This window comes from Pinus tabuliformis, chromosome 4_2 (assembly GCF_031772625.1).
Source record: "Pinus tabuliformis cultivar Carrire ecotype Pingquan chromosome 4_2, CPIR1, whole genome shotgun sequence".
In the NCBI taxonomy this organism is placed as follows: Eukaryota; Viridiplantae; Streptophyta; class Pinopsida; order Pinales; family Pinaceae; genus Pinus; species Pinus tabuliformis.
This window is the reverse complement of record NC_142304.1, coordinates 977297853-977312955: the sequence shown is the minus strand read 5'-3', so window position 1 is coordinate 977312955 and position 15103 is coordinate 977297853.

Genomic DNA, 15103 nt, shown 5'->3' with positions numbered 1-15103 from the left:
CTCCCTGCCTGAATGAGATAGGTAATTACGCTTTAGCAGATCATGCATATATTATATATGTCATTATGCTATTTTGAGAGATCGAATTGTGAACTTCTTCCATCCGGACCTTCTCTCACTCACATCTCTCTGGTCATGTATGAAATGACATATATAATGATCAGTCATAAATCTCTCTCCTTGCACTAGGAAGCGCAAGACCCTCCGGACCTTCTCTCAGGAGCATCTCTCTGGTTCAGAAATGACATATGCCCATATCTGGAATGACCGCTTCTTGCATCTTACCTCTCCTATTGTCGAGAGTTCGACAGGCTCACCCTGCTGGCGGCCTTAGATTGAGAGCCTGCTTACGCATCCTCTCGATGGCGGCCCTCTCCTCTCCTTATCAGTCGAGCCCCCTCTCCTCTCCCTCTCCTCTCCCTTATGGTCGAGTACCTCTCCTTATTAGTCGAGCGTGCTTACGCACCCTAAAGGTCCTCTCCTTAACAGTCGAGCCTGCTTGCGCATCCTTAACAGTCGAGTACCTAAAGGTCCTTGGGGTCGAGTACCTCTCCTTATTAGTCGAGCGTGCTTACGCACCCTAAAGGTCCTCTCCTTAACAGTCGAGCCTGCTTACGCATCCTTATTAGTCGAGTGTGCTAACGCACCCTAAAGGGTCCTCTCCTTAACAGTCGAGCCTGCTTACACATCCTTAACAGTCGAGTACCTCTCCTCTCCTCTCCCTTATGGTCGAGTACCTAAAGGTCCTTATCAGTCGAGCCCCCTAAAGGGTCCTTATTAGTCGAGCGTGCTTACGCACCCTAAAGGTGATGGCGGCCTTAACAGTCGAGCCTGCTTGCGCATCCTTATTAGTCGAGCGTGCTACGCACCCTGCCGGTCCTTACCAGCGCATCATGGGAGTGGATCCATTCGGTTCAGAGAGAAAGAGCGAAGCACTCTCCTCTCCCTCTCCTCTCCCTCTCCCTTATGGTCGAGTACCTAAAGGTCCTATGGTCGAGCACCTAAAGGTGATGGCGGCCTTAACAGTCGAGCCTGCTTGCGCATCCTCTCCCTATGGTCGAGCACCTAAAGGTCCTTATCAGTCGAGCCCCCTAAAGGGTCCTTATTAGTCGAGCGTGCTTACGCACCCTTGAAATGGTTCAGTATATAAAGATTCTTACGTTCGTGAACGAGATTCTGTCTTTCGAGATCGAGACCCATAAGCAAAGGTGAAGGTCACTAAGGCATCAGGAAAAGCATAAGCTAAGGCAGCTTCAGGACCAGGTGGTGAAGAACCAGTATTAGATCCAGTAGAAGTCTATTTTCATTAAGCAACAGTCGATTGAGCAGTTTCTTTTGTTAAAGACGCATAATTCATCCTTTATTTATGTGCATGCCCCACCTGCAGGAATACTTAACCAGTAGAGTAGCCAGGGACATTCTGAAGTAGTACTTACTCCGATAGTAGGTGGGTCCATATTAAGGAAGGTAAGGTTAGGGCTTGCTCCGAGAATGTCATGCCCAAGAGCGTAAGATGTTTGGGCTTAGGGTGAAAAATAGAAAATGCATTGGGTAAGGGCCAGGTTTAGTCCTGTCACTAGCGGGTCCTTGCATCCCTAACGCTGAAATATGGACGTACTTATTCCATAGTTTATTTCATTTATAAATCTGTGAACGAAGAAGGAGATGCCTAGCCATAATCACCATATTTCTTTCTACCCCATCCTTGGCCGCTTTTCCTTTGATCGGCTGAACCACCACTATCTATGTGACTCAAAACCCGAAAGTCCGACCACTCCCCCGGCTAGAGACAGAAGCACCAATACGAGCATCAGTAAGTGGGTAAGAGCATGCTTAGGGCAGATTAGGAGGATAGTCAGGTGGACCAAACCATACCGATTGTGTGGAATCTAAGCCTTGAAACCCAGAATCGTAGGAGTCGTATGAGCTTGGTCAACTAGTGAATACTGATTTGAACCATACCGATAGTGGGCCATAGAGAAGACTTACCTCAATGCCCGGGGTGTATAAGATTGGACGCCCAAGATAAGTTAACTCACCTTAGATTGAGATGCAGCGGAGGAGCCTCAGAATCGTATCATTGGTAAATAAACATGCGCGTATATATAAGTCCTAGAAGGGTCCCGGCTGGATCAAAGGAGAAGCATTCTCGATCTGCACTACCCACTTAATGATAAACAGCCCTGGACGAGTCAAGTGAATTCAATTGGTTACCTCTATATGCCACTCCCATTATTGCGTACTACCTCGATGCTTAAATGGAGTGGGACGAACTGCCCTTAACCTTAGAACTTACTTCGAGGGGAAAAAGTAAAGTTTAGTATAATGCCGCGTTTATATGGTGTATGTAAGCTTCCCCAACTATCGTTGGCCAGTCTTATTTATAATGGGAATTGTGTACACAACCTTTGGAGACACATTCATTCATGGCAAGGACGTAGAGATGCGCATGTATGTGAAAACGTATATATGCAACACGTAGAGATGCAAGCGAGTCTAAGCAGAAGCAGCCATGAACTGAAACTCACTTAAGTTGGTTCCTTGTAAACCACTTCCACCAGGAAAACTTCCTTGCCCCTCTTATTTCTTCTCTGGCAGCTTCGCACCTTTATTTGCGGGATTGATTGGTAAAGTACGAGGCCTCGGAAAGAACCCTAGCTTTTCGAGCGATTCTGTATCTATTCGAGCGCGCGCGTTGACCCCCTAAACCTGTAGAGTGTGGATTACTCACTCTGATCCCGAGTTTCCTATAGATTCGATCTCTTCTGCGTGAAATTCTCATATATAGACTCATGGATGCAGCACTGTTGGCCATTCTCCGTCTCGTGTGTTTCGTGCCTTCGTCATCATAGGGGTCGAGTGTTATAACTTGGTCCCGCCCGCGTGCTCGCCCGCTCTACGATTGCTGTATGGAGCCTCATTATGACTTATGCTTCTGTTTTCGCCGATTTACTAGACAAGGAGTATTCTTGTTGCAGACACTTTAGATCATATCCGGAGATGGGGCCCAAGTGAATTCATTCCGATATCTATCGAGTAGTAGGGGGCGGGATTGAAAGGCAAGTCCGATCTGTGCTCTGCGGGAATATCTCGAAGCGTACTTCCTACCGACCCACCTGAGCGTTCAGATCCCGATTCAATGAAACTAAGTCAGGGGTTGAATGCAATGCGCATCTTTATATGTGCACATCTGAGAATGGACGCGGACACGGGCGGGAAAGCCTATATATATATATATATATATGTGCTAGCCTTCCTTAAGCTCAAGGCATGCGCGACAGCATCAGTCCCTCCCGGAACAGAAGAAAAGATCCGACTGGCAGCTCGTGTTCCGATTCGACTCGAAGACGCCCGCCTAGCGTCTTAGTACATTAACAGGCCCTCTCAGGTGATCGGTGCAAATATCGTTAGGAAAGAACTTGGAAAAGCGATGCAGGGATCAATAAAGACCGACCAACCATTAGAGATCAATCACGTACCAAACGCGGCTACCTTTCCGACCGATCAATAGAGTCAATCATACACGCAGGTGAGCGAAGCGTATCGAGAGGATCAATTGGGCATGGCAGAGGCACGAATTATGGGAATTTGTCGTTGTACCGAATTCATAGTACTACAGGGGGGCTTCCTGGAAATGGAGGGTTAAGGCTCTCTTGCATATAATATGAAAGGTTCTCTCCCGTCACACGTCTCACTAATTGACCGCTTGCGATGAGTGCCAGGTAAGAATGAAAATGTAGGCGAGCGCTGGCCGGGGCTAATACTGGTTGGTATCGATGTATAAAATCACAGTCAATCAACGTAGGGGTTATGTATCGCGTCTTCCACCATGCAATTATCACCTACTTGGAATGAACATACAAACTAATCATCAGTAGGGAACAGCCGCGGCCAGCAATACCATAACCTCTAGCAGACCACCTAGTCACCTGCAAGGGATGCACCCGTAGGCGGTGACCCTACCAACAACTCCATAATGAAAGCGAAATTGTCAACCCCGGAGGATGCGTAAGCAGGCCCTCACCATATGAATAGTGAGTGACTTCCGTCCCTTTTTTTTACTTATTTGAGAGGGGCCACCCAATAAGTAAATTGAAACTCGACCGTGATATTCGAAGGTTTACTGCGCTCTTCGTCTGCTACGCTTGTCTTAGCTCAGACCCTGGTCGTCGTAGTAGCTTGTATTTTCATCCGTAGTAGCTGATAGTAGCCCAGACCCTCCGAGTAGCTTGTCTTTTCTTCAACCCTTCGACGATCCCGTGGAGTTGTCCCTAAATCTTGAATAGAATCTATTTTACACTTTGGTGGGTGACTACACTTTCTAGGCGCTTGGGCGTTACTACACTTTAGGCACACAACACTCCCCATAGCAACACACAAAAGCACCACTCATCGGGCCGGGGACAGGCGAGCAGGTGAAACACGAACAGACCGACCAAACTAGGCTTAGCAAGCAATCACCGGACCCAGGCTGATATATTATGAACATTGAATTCACTGATAGATCAAGATTGCTAGATCACTTTGGGCACGATTATTAACCCTTTCTCCGCTATTCGGGAGCTCGGGGCAAAGCTGATTGGTGTTCTATGGGGCCCTAGATGCGGCCTTACGGCTGTTTCAGTTTTGGCTAATCGCTTTCACGCAAGTCACTATCACCGTTCTTATATATGTCATTACGCTATCTCGCCGAGGTGCACATCTGGTTCCTATCTCGAATGACGTAATTACGTATATAATGAATGCCGACCAAGACAATGAGTAAGTGACTGCTGGTCATTGTTATGGTGGTAGTTATATATGAGCATGTGGTAGTTTAGGTTCATAAAATAGAGATTCAGATGCTGCCGTAATGACATATATAATTCATTCATGCATAATGACATAGAGAATATATGCTTTGGCGGAGGTTTTCACAGATTTCGATGGCGGCCCGGTGGTCGAGCGTTCGTTGCCTCTCCCAGAGGTCGAGAGTTCGACAGGCTCACCCTCACCCTCACCATCTGAATAGTGAGTCCCTCACCATATGAATAGTGAGCCCCTACCGGGCCTACCGGGCCTTGCCCGATGCGGACAAGCGACTACGTTTCAATTTACTTATTGGGTGCCCCTCTCAAATAAGTAACTAAAAGGCGTTGGTCGAGAGTTCGGCAGGCTCACCCTTTCTTTTCTTTCATAATCAATCGTTGCGTAATATCGTATACAAAGATATATCTATATCATTATATATGTCATTATGCATTCATTCGTTATATACGTAATTACGCCAACCAACCACTATTACTGATAACGTCTATAGCTTTAGCTGTATAGAGAGAATAGCTACCCAACTTCTATAACGTGATGAACGGTTTCCAGAATAGCTTCTATAGATCGGTTTAGCTTCTATAGACCGGTTTAGAGACCGGAATAGCTTGAGAGCCTTACAAGAGACAGAGCTAGACCTACAGAGCTAGACAGAGATGGTATCCTCCACCAAGTTCAACGTCTCGATGGCGATATCAAGTATTCAATGAGTGGAAAGGTCTGGACAATTGAATAGGTCTCTTGACCACACACACATGTAGTAGAGGCCTGGTTGAAATAGGCCTTATATATGTGAACATGAAGACGTGGTCGATATTCCGTGGATCGTAGATATGCGAGATCATACTTGAACTATGCTCTTTTTTATCATACCGTGTCAATTTAAGGAGTATACATAAGGCTGGTGGTAGTAGAGCTTGTAGGAAAACTATTTGCTCAGACCTCTTAAGGCTTGAACTCTTTTGTGATTAGAATTTAGAATGGAGATTGACTTCATTTTCTTATTCTATTCTTTTTCGGATGGAATTGAGTGCATAGAAACCCCACCTGAGATATTTCACTATTGGAAGGCTAACAAACTATGATGCCTGGGCCAAATCTGTCTGGTCCCACCTCGGCCACAGCGGAACCTCTTGAGAGGGTAGGTCTAAGGAAGGGGATCACACCGCCTAAAGTGAAATGTAGATATGTGAGTATCGGCTGCTGCTGTATGGCAAGGACCTATGGACAACAATTTGACTTGGGTGACTGGTGTGTAAATATGGAGAATACTTACATCTATACTCTATCTCTTCCCCATTGTATAATATTTGATAAGCAGTAGTACTTATAGAAATGAGATTTTTCTCTATTTTTATACCTCTCCCATTGTATTAGCGGAAGTAGCCGGGAATAGAGCCATTGTATAAGATAATAAAGACTAAGTTTTCCATTGAACTTACTCCCGACGGCTAATAGTAAATAGTGGGGGTGTCCATGGGACCTAAAGCTTACCACTAATGACAAGAAAAAGTGAAACCATTCCCTCGTACCTCAGAAAAGGCCCTCCGGGTCGTAGAGATGTAATCTCGTATATTATCAATGTGATTTCTTTATTTGTTGTCATATGGACACTTATTCTTTGCAAAGGAAACAACAAGAAGCTTCTTCGCTAGAGCTCAGGGATAAAGGGAATAAAGCTGTATGCAATATCATCATCGTGGGATTTTCCCCTTGATTCTTCCCCATTGGATTATTACCTTTACTGACTGAGACTGACTGAGGGAATATCCTCGATCCTCTTTCCTCTATCGCCAAAGGATCTAGCAGCATCCATTGATGGTTCCTCGATGGAGAATATTCTTATGTTTCCATTATCCAATCCCCCGTAACAATAGGTGGTTTCATTGCTAAACAACCTCAAATGATACGAAATTGTCATCTGATCCAACCAACAAACATAGTGCCCCCTGACTGAATAACCTGAGGCCACGGAACTTACTTTATGGGCTACATGCAGGCTTTCACGTACTAGTTCATAGTCTCTTGTTGTGTTCGTTATGGCTATACTTTATCTACGGCTATTTATTATAGATATTTCTTATCATAGTAGGTCTAGTAGGTTGGGGACTCTTTATTATTATTTCTTTTTGGGCGTATCAATGCAATATTGTATATTCTTGATAGGTAGACTATTGCGCGTAGTATTAGAGTAGTAGCTGTAGCTCACGTGCACTAAAACTAAGAAAACTAATGAGAATAGATGTTTTTCTTATTTACCCCCTTCCGGCTGACACTAGAAGCCATCGGATATGCATAAACATATATTGATTTATTGCTACAATTTACAAGGGTAACGTCTCACAACTGTACTTGCCATGGAAAGGGTAAACGCATAGATGCGAAATATATGGATTTAAAATGAATGCAAAGACTAAAGCTCGTCTCTATCTCTAGAGGCTAGAACTAAGGCAATGAAAACGAATAATAAGTCCTATTAAGGTAATAGGCCATGGACCTTAGACTCAGGCAAGTTTCCCCCCCATAGGGGGAGCTTTCAGAGGCTCCATATACCGTGTCAATTAAGGCAGTCTCTAAGGCTTGTTGTAGTATAGCTTGTAGGAACTATGCTTTGAACTATCTATTTTGATTTGAATGGAGACAGACTTCAAACCGTACCGTAACAACCATACCGTCCATAGTAGGGTAAGTTTCATAAGACTAAGGCTTGAACTCTAGTAGTGCAAGTGTAGAACTAAAGCTAAGGGAACTAAAGCAGCTAAGACTAGAGCTGCTGCTATCAAAATACTAGTCGTCACTGCTTAAGGCTTTCATTCACTCTAACCCTAGAATGTGATAAGGTTTTTGTCAATATTGTCCCAACAACCAACTAACATGGATTCAACGAGTTGTCTCTTATGTTGTGGTAGGTGCTTCGGATCTCTCACCTATGATAAAATAGCAAGGACGTCTGGATGCGCGTATCATAGATAGGGGGTTTCTTGATGTTCATAACCAACAGAACTGACATTAGTTTCTCAAATAAACGGAACGGTAGGTAGGGTATGGGGAAGACAGACCCCTTAGCCTTAGTTAGCAGGGCCTACATGAACTTAGTGGACTAAGCTTTGTCTCTTTTTGACATAACCTATAGATGGGATACATTGGACATAACATTTGACATAGTTGTTTTGAAAGATTTCTTCTTGGATTTTTCGGAAACGATGCACGATCTTAATCACACGATGCACCTGTTTTGAAAAGTCGCTAAGCCTATTGTGTTGTATAATAACCTCTATAATGCAACCTGATAAACTGCCCCATCTTCCGCGGGAGAGGCAGTGATTTATTGATTGGACTTGATTCAGGCATGACAAGCATCGGATGGAGCATAGTTTCCAAGTTGGTGACCAATTCTGGTTGTATATCAGCGAGGACAAAATGCAAGGTGAAGGTAAAAAGCTAAAGCCTATCAGGTATGGAACTTTCAAGATACTTGAGAAAATTGGTGAGAATGCTTCACCTTGATCTACCATCTTACATGCACATCTACTCAGTCGTAAATGCAGATTGCTTAAGACTATTTGAACCTTCACTGATTGAGGATCCCGAAGAGCAGAGTCAATTGCCTTCTATTAATGACCTATTACCTAAATATCTTAATGAATTGCAGGAAGACACAATTCTCGACAGAAAGGTAAGGACGATGCGCAGGGGAGATGTTGAGTACCTCGAAGTTGGGCTCAAGGGTTCAAAGCCGAGTAGTGCAAAGTGGATAGAGATTGGACAAGTGAGACAATTGTACCCTGACTTAGTCGATGCTTGAAAACCAACTTTTGGTGGTCCAAAAGCTTTTTCAGTGGGAAGGTAGTGATCCGAATTGGATCCATGAAAGTTATTAGAGTTCTATGACTGTATCAAATCAGGGCAAACTTCAAACTTGTGAACAATGAGCTATCAGGAAGACCTCTGGACAGTGGCATTTTGTAGCCAGCAAGGAACGACGAGGACCTCAGTCAAAGCGTGCTGACCGAGGCCCATGGAGACCGCGCAGGATGCAAACTAGCAGTTAGGAAGTCTGGATCAGAAAACGGAGGTTGTTTCTGATGCTGGGCAAAACCCCTTGAAATGGAAAGGCCCCAAGTGCTCGGTCACAAGGAAAAGCCGAAAACTATGGGAAAAGCGCTAAAGCGAAAGGCGAGTCCTGCGCCCCAAAACCGGCGGAATATCGGAGGCATGTTGGGCGGTAAGAGGAATTGTCAGGAGACCCAGCGATGCCATACAGCGAACGACGCGTGTCTGGCGGATGAGAGAGAAAACCACCTCTCATCGCAAGCTAACGTCCGAGCAAGTCAACTGCGCAATAAGAGCGAACACCGTAGGATCTGGGAGCTCCAGATCTAACAGCGGAGGATGCGCCCGATGGGAAACTGGATCTGGAGGGAGAATTAAGCGACAACGTATAAAAGTCTAAAGTTCGATTTGACCGCTGAGCTAGCAGATGAATTATTACATAGAGTAACCGAAATACCAAACCATTTGAGGAAGAGCTGGCGCAGTTCATGGGAGGACAAGTGGCCACTTCCCTATGAAACGTTACGCAGTGGCGATGACGCAAAGGCAGGGAACTCCAAGTGAACAGCAGCAGGCGATCCGAAGGGGCGGAAGAGGAAACGAACAGTCATGAGACGTATTGACTTAAGCCGTGAACAGATAGAGAATAAAAGAAGGGAGGAAGAAAAAAAACATTGTGAGAAAGAAGAGAATAGTAAAGAAGGAGATAGAAGAGATAGAAGCAGATGTAGAGAGCCAAGCTGACCTGCAGAGCTAAGGCAGCATCGAGCAGACAGAAGGCTTGAGAGGTTCAAGCAATCCCTGTGAGGATATCTGTCGGGAACTGAGTACCAAATTGGACTCATCCCATCAAGACCAGTGGAAGTCGAGACTTAGTAAAAAAGAGTTTGTGCACTCTAGTGGCTTGGGGAATCCAAGAACCACCCTACTGAGCATCCTCTGTTTCGGGAGACTCAATTTGAGCTCCTTGTTGTAAAAACTCTGCTTTAAGACACAATAAAAGAAGGCCACCACTGAAAGTTGGACCGGAGACGTAGCCCAGGAGAATTGGGTGAACTCCTTATTAATTTGTTGTGTTCTTGTATTTTCTTATTGTGATTCTCTTACTGTTTTCCATTTTCCTGTGTCTATGTATTTTGCAGTCTTATCGATCCATTGCCTAAGATAACATAAACACACACCAGCACATTAGTCTGTAATACCTTCATTCATTCATTAATTAACTGAGGTCACTCACGAGTGATTTTCATATCACTATGCCTCATCAAGGGTACTCACACTCTAGCTAAGGTCGTAGTAGATAATAATTTTCTCTTCGCACTTGTGCCTAGGCTAATGTGGAGGCCTCAACCAGCTATTATTGGGAATATACCATCTAGCTCGCTTATGAAGAAATTTATTGTGCAAAACAAGAGACAAGGGTCAAATGAAAATTCCTCTCGAACATCGAGGTTGAGGAAAATGTCAGGCAATGAGTGATTGATGCATGAAACACCCATTCCTGACAATCTCAGTATATATTGTAGATTTATACTATCAGATTAAGACCATAGTGGAAAAAGTTCTAGTTGAGAGAAATGAAGCTCAAGTGTATTGATGCTTTGCAAAAACAAGTTAACAAGATATATGCACAATATCGGCAGTGGCTAAAAAGTTGGCCAACCTAGACTTCCACAATAGTGGTGAAGATGATCCAAAATCAGCTCCCATCTAAATGGATATCCATCATGGTTAATTTGATAACTTTAATTTGTTTTTGCTTTTTAGAGGAACACATAGGCTTGATAGCCTACTAGACATACATTTCTCTAGCTTTTATTATAGCTATCTAGAAAATCACAAACTTAGTGAAGCACTTCCAAATTATTGATATGAAATTCATGGCTAAAAATAAAAACTATAGCTATCTAGAAAATCACAAACTTAGTTAAGCACTTTCAAATTATTGATATGAAATTCATGACTAAAAATATATTTCTATACTCCTAGTCTAGTTTCCTATAACAAACCAAAAAATATAGAAATAGAAATGATCATGTAATGCTTTTTTTTTCATTTAATATACCTCTGCTTATATAAGTATTCAATTTTTCATTCACTTGCTATTGGTTTTTCTTTGACTAAAAAATTTTAAAATCTATCCAAAGTTTAACATTATGAAATTAAATTTATTATTTTTAAATAAAGAATATTTCTATTTATCTCAAATATGATTGGTTGAAATGTCTCCAATCTTATTGTGTAATGATGGCAAGAATTGACTTTTCTATACTCTATTATTAATTATTATGTACTATATCACTAATTAGTATGTACAATAAATATATATAATTTGAAAAATAGCATTATATCTTAATTACTATATACCATAAACACAAATGGTTTGTAATTAAATTCAAAAACTCTATTTTTTCATCGGTGTAAAGTATTGAATAGAGAATTTTTATGGGTTTTATTTTTTAATTTACGAAAAAATAATTTAAAAAATATAAATTTGAAAAAAATATGTAAAATTAACATATGTACAATTTGTACATCTCTCAATGTATCAAACTATACAATAATGACATGACATGTGTACGCATTACATAAAAAAAATTGTCATCATTCAATATTAAATAAATAATTATTAACTTGTTATCATTCTCTTCAATGTCAATTATATATAGATATATATTTATATATATAACCTTTATCTACTAAAAATGTTTAATTATAGTAAAAATTAATAATAAAAAAATAGTTAAACAAATATTCATATATCATTTTACAATTTTATTATTGTTTAGAGTACATACAGTATATCATAACATTAAAACAGTAAGGCTAACTATACAACCTTGTTAATAACACAAACTAAATCTAACTTTAGCAAATTCTCATAAGAACTTGTTCACCCTCGAGACGCCACTCACGCAATCGTTCAGCGGTTGCTAGCCTGCTTACCATATGTTGTTGCCGACAAACAGAGAGCTACGACTCTCACCTTTGCCGCAGCATCTTCCGATTTGTTGTTACGACGTACACGCTATGATTGAGTGTGAACAGACTACAGAAGGCTCTGCCCATTAAAGCCGCTGCCAGTGCTCTACTGACCCCACCGGCGTCTGGTTGTGTCGGCCGGGTTATCTACGACCAACCCTCATCACAATTTATATTATAATTCCGTATAATTTGTTCCCTTTCGGTTTGCTATGCATCAATGTAATGTTTTCTTGTTGACAATTGATATCTAACCATATTATGAGACTCTTTTTTGTTTTTATATTAAATATTATTTATTTAATATATAACAATTTATATATTTTAAAATAAATATATGATTAAATTTTATTTATTTAATTTTTTTATTAAAATTTTAAATTCATGTAAATTTGTATGATGTGAAGAGGTTTCTTTATAGATATTGTAACGTAATGTAATGTCTTGTAAACATGCTCACTAAATCAAAATAAAATAAAATAATTAATAATTATAATTATCAATAAAACATTTTTACCACATCTAATTACATAAAAATAATATTAATAATTAATAATTAAATTAGTGTAGATTTATTTTAATTTTGGATTTGGTGTTAAGTGGGATCAAATATTCGCCCTGGAGTATGCCGTAAAACTGCTTCTGCTTGGCTAAGAGCTCGTCTTCCTCGGACGTAAGGAAACAGGTTAACGGCCCAAGACCCAGAGGCATCTGGCAGGAGTGAAAGCCTGCTCCCTTACGGACCACCAGCGGGTTATTACAGGTGGCGTGGTTTTCCTTGATAACGGTGATGAGTCAAATCGACATTCGCGGATAGCAGCCAGAGATGGTTGTCCTCACTGTTGGTTTGACACCTGAGTTTGATAGGTTTTGCCACCTTCGGTAAAAAAAAGTGGGATCAAATATAGTGAGATACAAACCTCTTTTAAAGTGAAAAGAGATTTGTTTCCTTGAGACTTAGTAGATCCAGAAGTAAGATAAATCTAGACTAATAATTATCAAACACAAAATTGAAACTAAACCATATAACTTTATTGAATTTTCAATATGTAAAATTAAATTTTATTTTAATATTAATTTCTAAAACGATATGACGATGTACCAGTGAAACCATTAATACAAAACAATACAATATGAATATTGATGAATTTAAAAAAAATTGGATTACACTAATGAGTAGGTTACAATTATTTTAATTTAATTTAATTTATTGTATTTATTATAGGTTATGATTAGTTAATTTTAATTTGATTTTTTTTTTTAAATTTAGTTATAGTTATAGTTTTAATTTTAATTTGATTTATTGATGATGGTGGTGGTGGTGGTTAACGTCCACTTAGACCAAACTGGTCTATCGGACCTATACTTTTCTTAGTTCTTAATTGTTTGGCTTCTCGTCTTTCTTGGCGATATTGGTGCTGTAGCTTTCTTTTTTTTCTCCACGGTCTTCCAACTTCCTTTTCTTGCATCTCCTTCATCTCTTCTGGTTCCTGGGACATTGGTGTCTTAGCTTCGCAATCTATTGTGTTGGTCATTTTGAAGATAATCGGAGAAGAGGTTTGGTCTGGGAGAACTGCTTTGCTGTTAAATGAAGATTTATTTTGTGCGGTATTCGAATCCTCATAACTATTGATGCTTGAGGGGTTATCGAGTTCACTTTTTGCTGTTAGGCGGGGCTTTCCCCCTGCTTGTCTTGAGAGTTGTTTCTTTCTTTCCCGATTTCTTGCGATTCAGAGTTTTCTGGAGAGTGTTCTTCCTTGATGACAATGTAATGTTCTTTTTGTGCTCCTTCCCACCATGTAGATCTGTGGTGATTCTTTCTAGCAGAATTTTTCTGGGAGGCTTTTGGGCAATTTTTGGCTAGATGGCCTGTCTCAAAGCAGGATCGACATCTAAAGAGGACACTTTCATAATCGAGTTTCTGGTTCCACACATAGTCTTTACTTGTTAGGTTTATTTCAGCTGGGAATCCAACGCTGAAGTCCATTTCCACACAGATGCGTGCATAGGTGGTTCTGGCATATTCCTCTGTTTCTGGGCACATGTAGTAAAATTTCCCAATTGCATTTCCAATGGATTTTAGCGAGGAGAAATTCCAAAGATGCAAGGGTAGGTTTGGCAATCTCACCCAAACTGGTGCTGAGGTTATGACTGTTGTTGAGGGATTGAATGATGGGTTCCATGGCTTCATGAATAGGCCTGAGTTTTCCCAAAACCAAGGGCTGGAATCTAGAATACATTGTCTGCTTTCAGGGTTTTCAAAATCTACTATAAAGAAACCCCTAGCACAAGGGTAGATATTAATTTCATCAAAAATGACAGGCTTCCATACCTCTGAGATCCAACTATGGAGAGCTGTCAGCCGTGGCCAAAAACCATTGAACCGACAAATTAGGGCACTTTCAGAAAACTTCAAAGCCTCATCGAGTGAGGCCTGGACCACCTGGACAGTGGGAGCTGGGGCTTCACTAACGATATGGGCAAGAGCTTGCCCCCAAGAGGCGGATGGAATTGAGCCAGCAGCTATCTTCGCGAAGCTGGGAGCCATCTGAGAATGTACACCGTGAAAAGATGCAGAAGAGGATTTGCCACATGAAAGTGTCCTCTTCGTTTCCCTCTTTATCACTCAGAAGATGTGCCCGCTACCGAAAAAAACACTCTCAGAGTGCATAGAACAGGCTGCACCATAGGGGTCAAAATCTGAGATAAGAATCTCGTCACCCTTTTAAGATTACTTCCAGAAATTTTCTACTATTCTTGATACCCTTTCCATGCTAGAAACCTGAACTAATTTACAATCCTCCTTAAAAGTGCCCAAAATGGGAATTCGCTTCTTCCTTTTCAACTACAAAATACGAAAATCTAGTGCACTCTTTGATGCCTTTCCCATGCAAGAAACCAAGAGAGGAATATATAATGTTGAGTATTTCTTCCCCTCACAAGACGCGAGTTTGATACCTGTAGTGGTGATTAATATTTTTGTTTCAAGATCCAACTCCTAAAAATTTGAATTTCCAGAAAAAATGCGTAAGGCGCAGTCGTTTTGATATAATGGTCAGTATTTCATTCGCTTTAATGCCCTTTCCGTGCTAGAATTAGAGCACCGGCTTATATTTATATACAAAAGCACTGACTCATGAATATTATACAAAATCCAGAAACTTTTTGCACGGTAAAAACCCTTCGCACCAGAGAGACGAATCAGAAACCCTTCTTATCGCAGAGATGAATCGTGAAGAGAAAAACGCTCCGTAGAAACCCT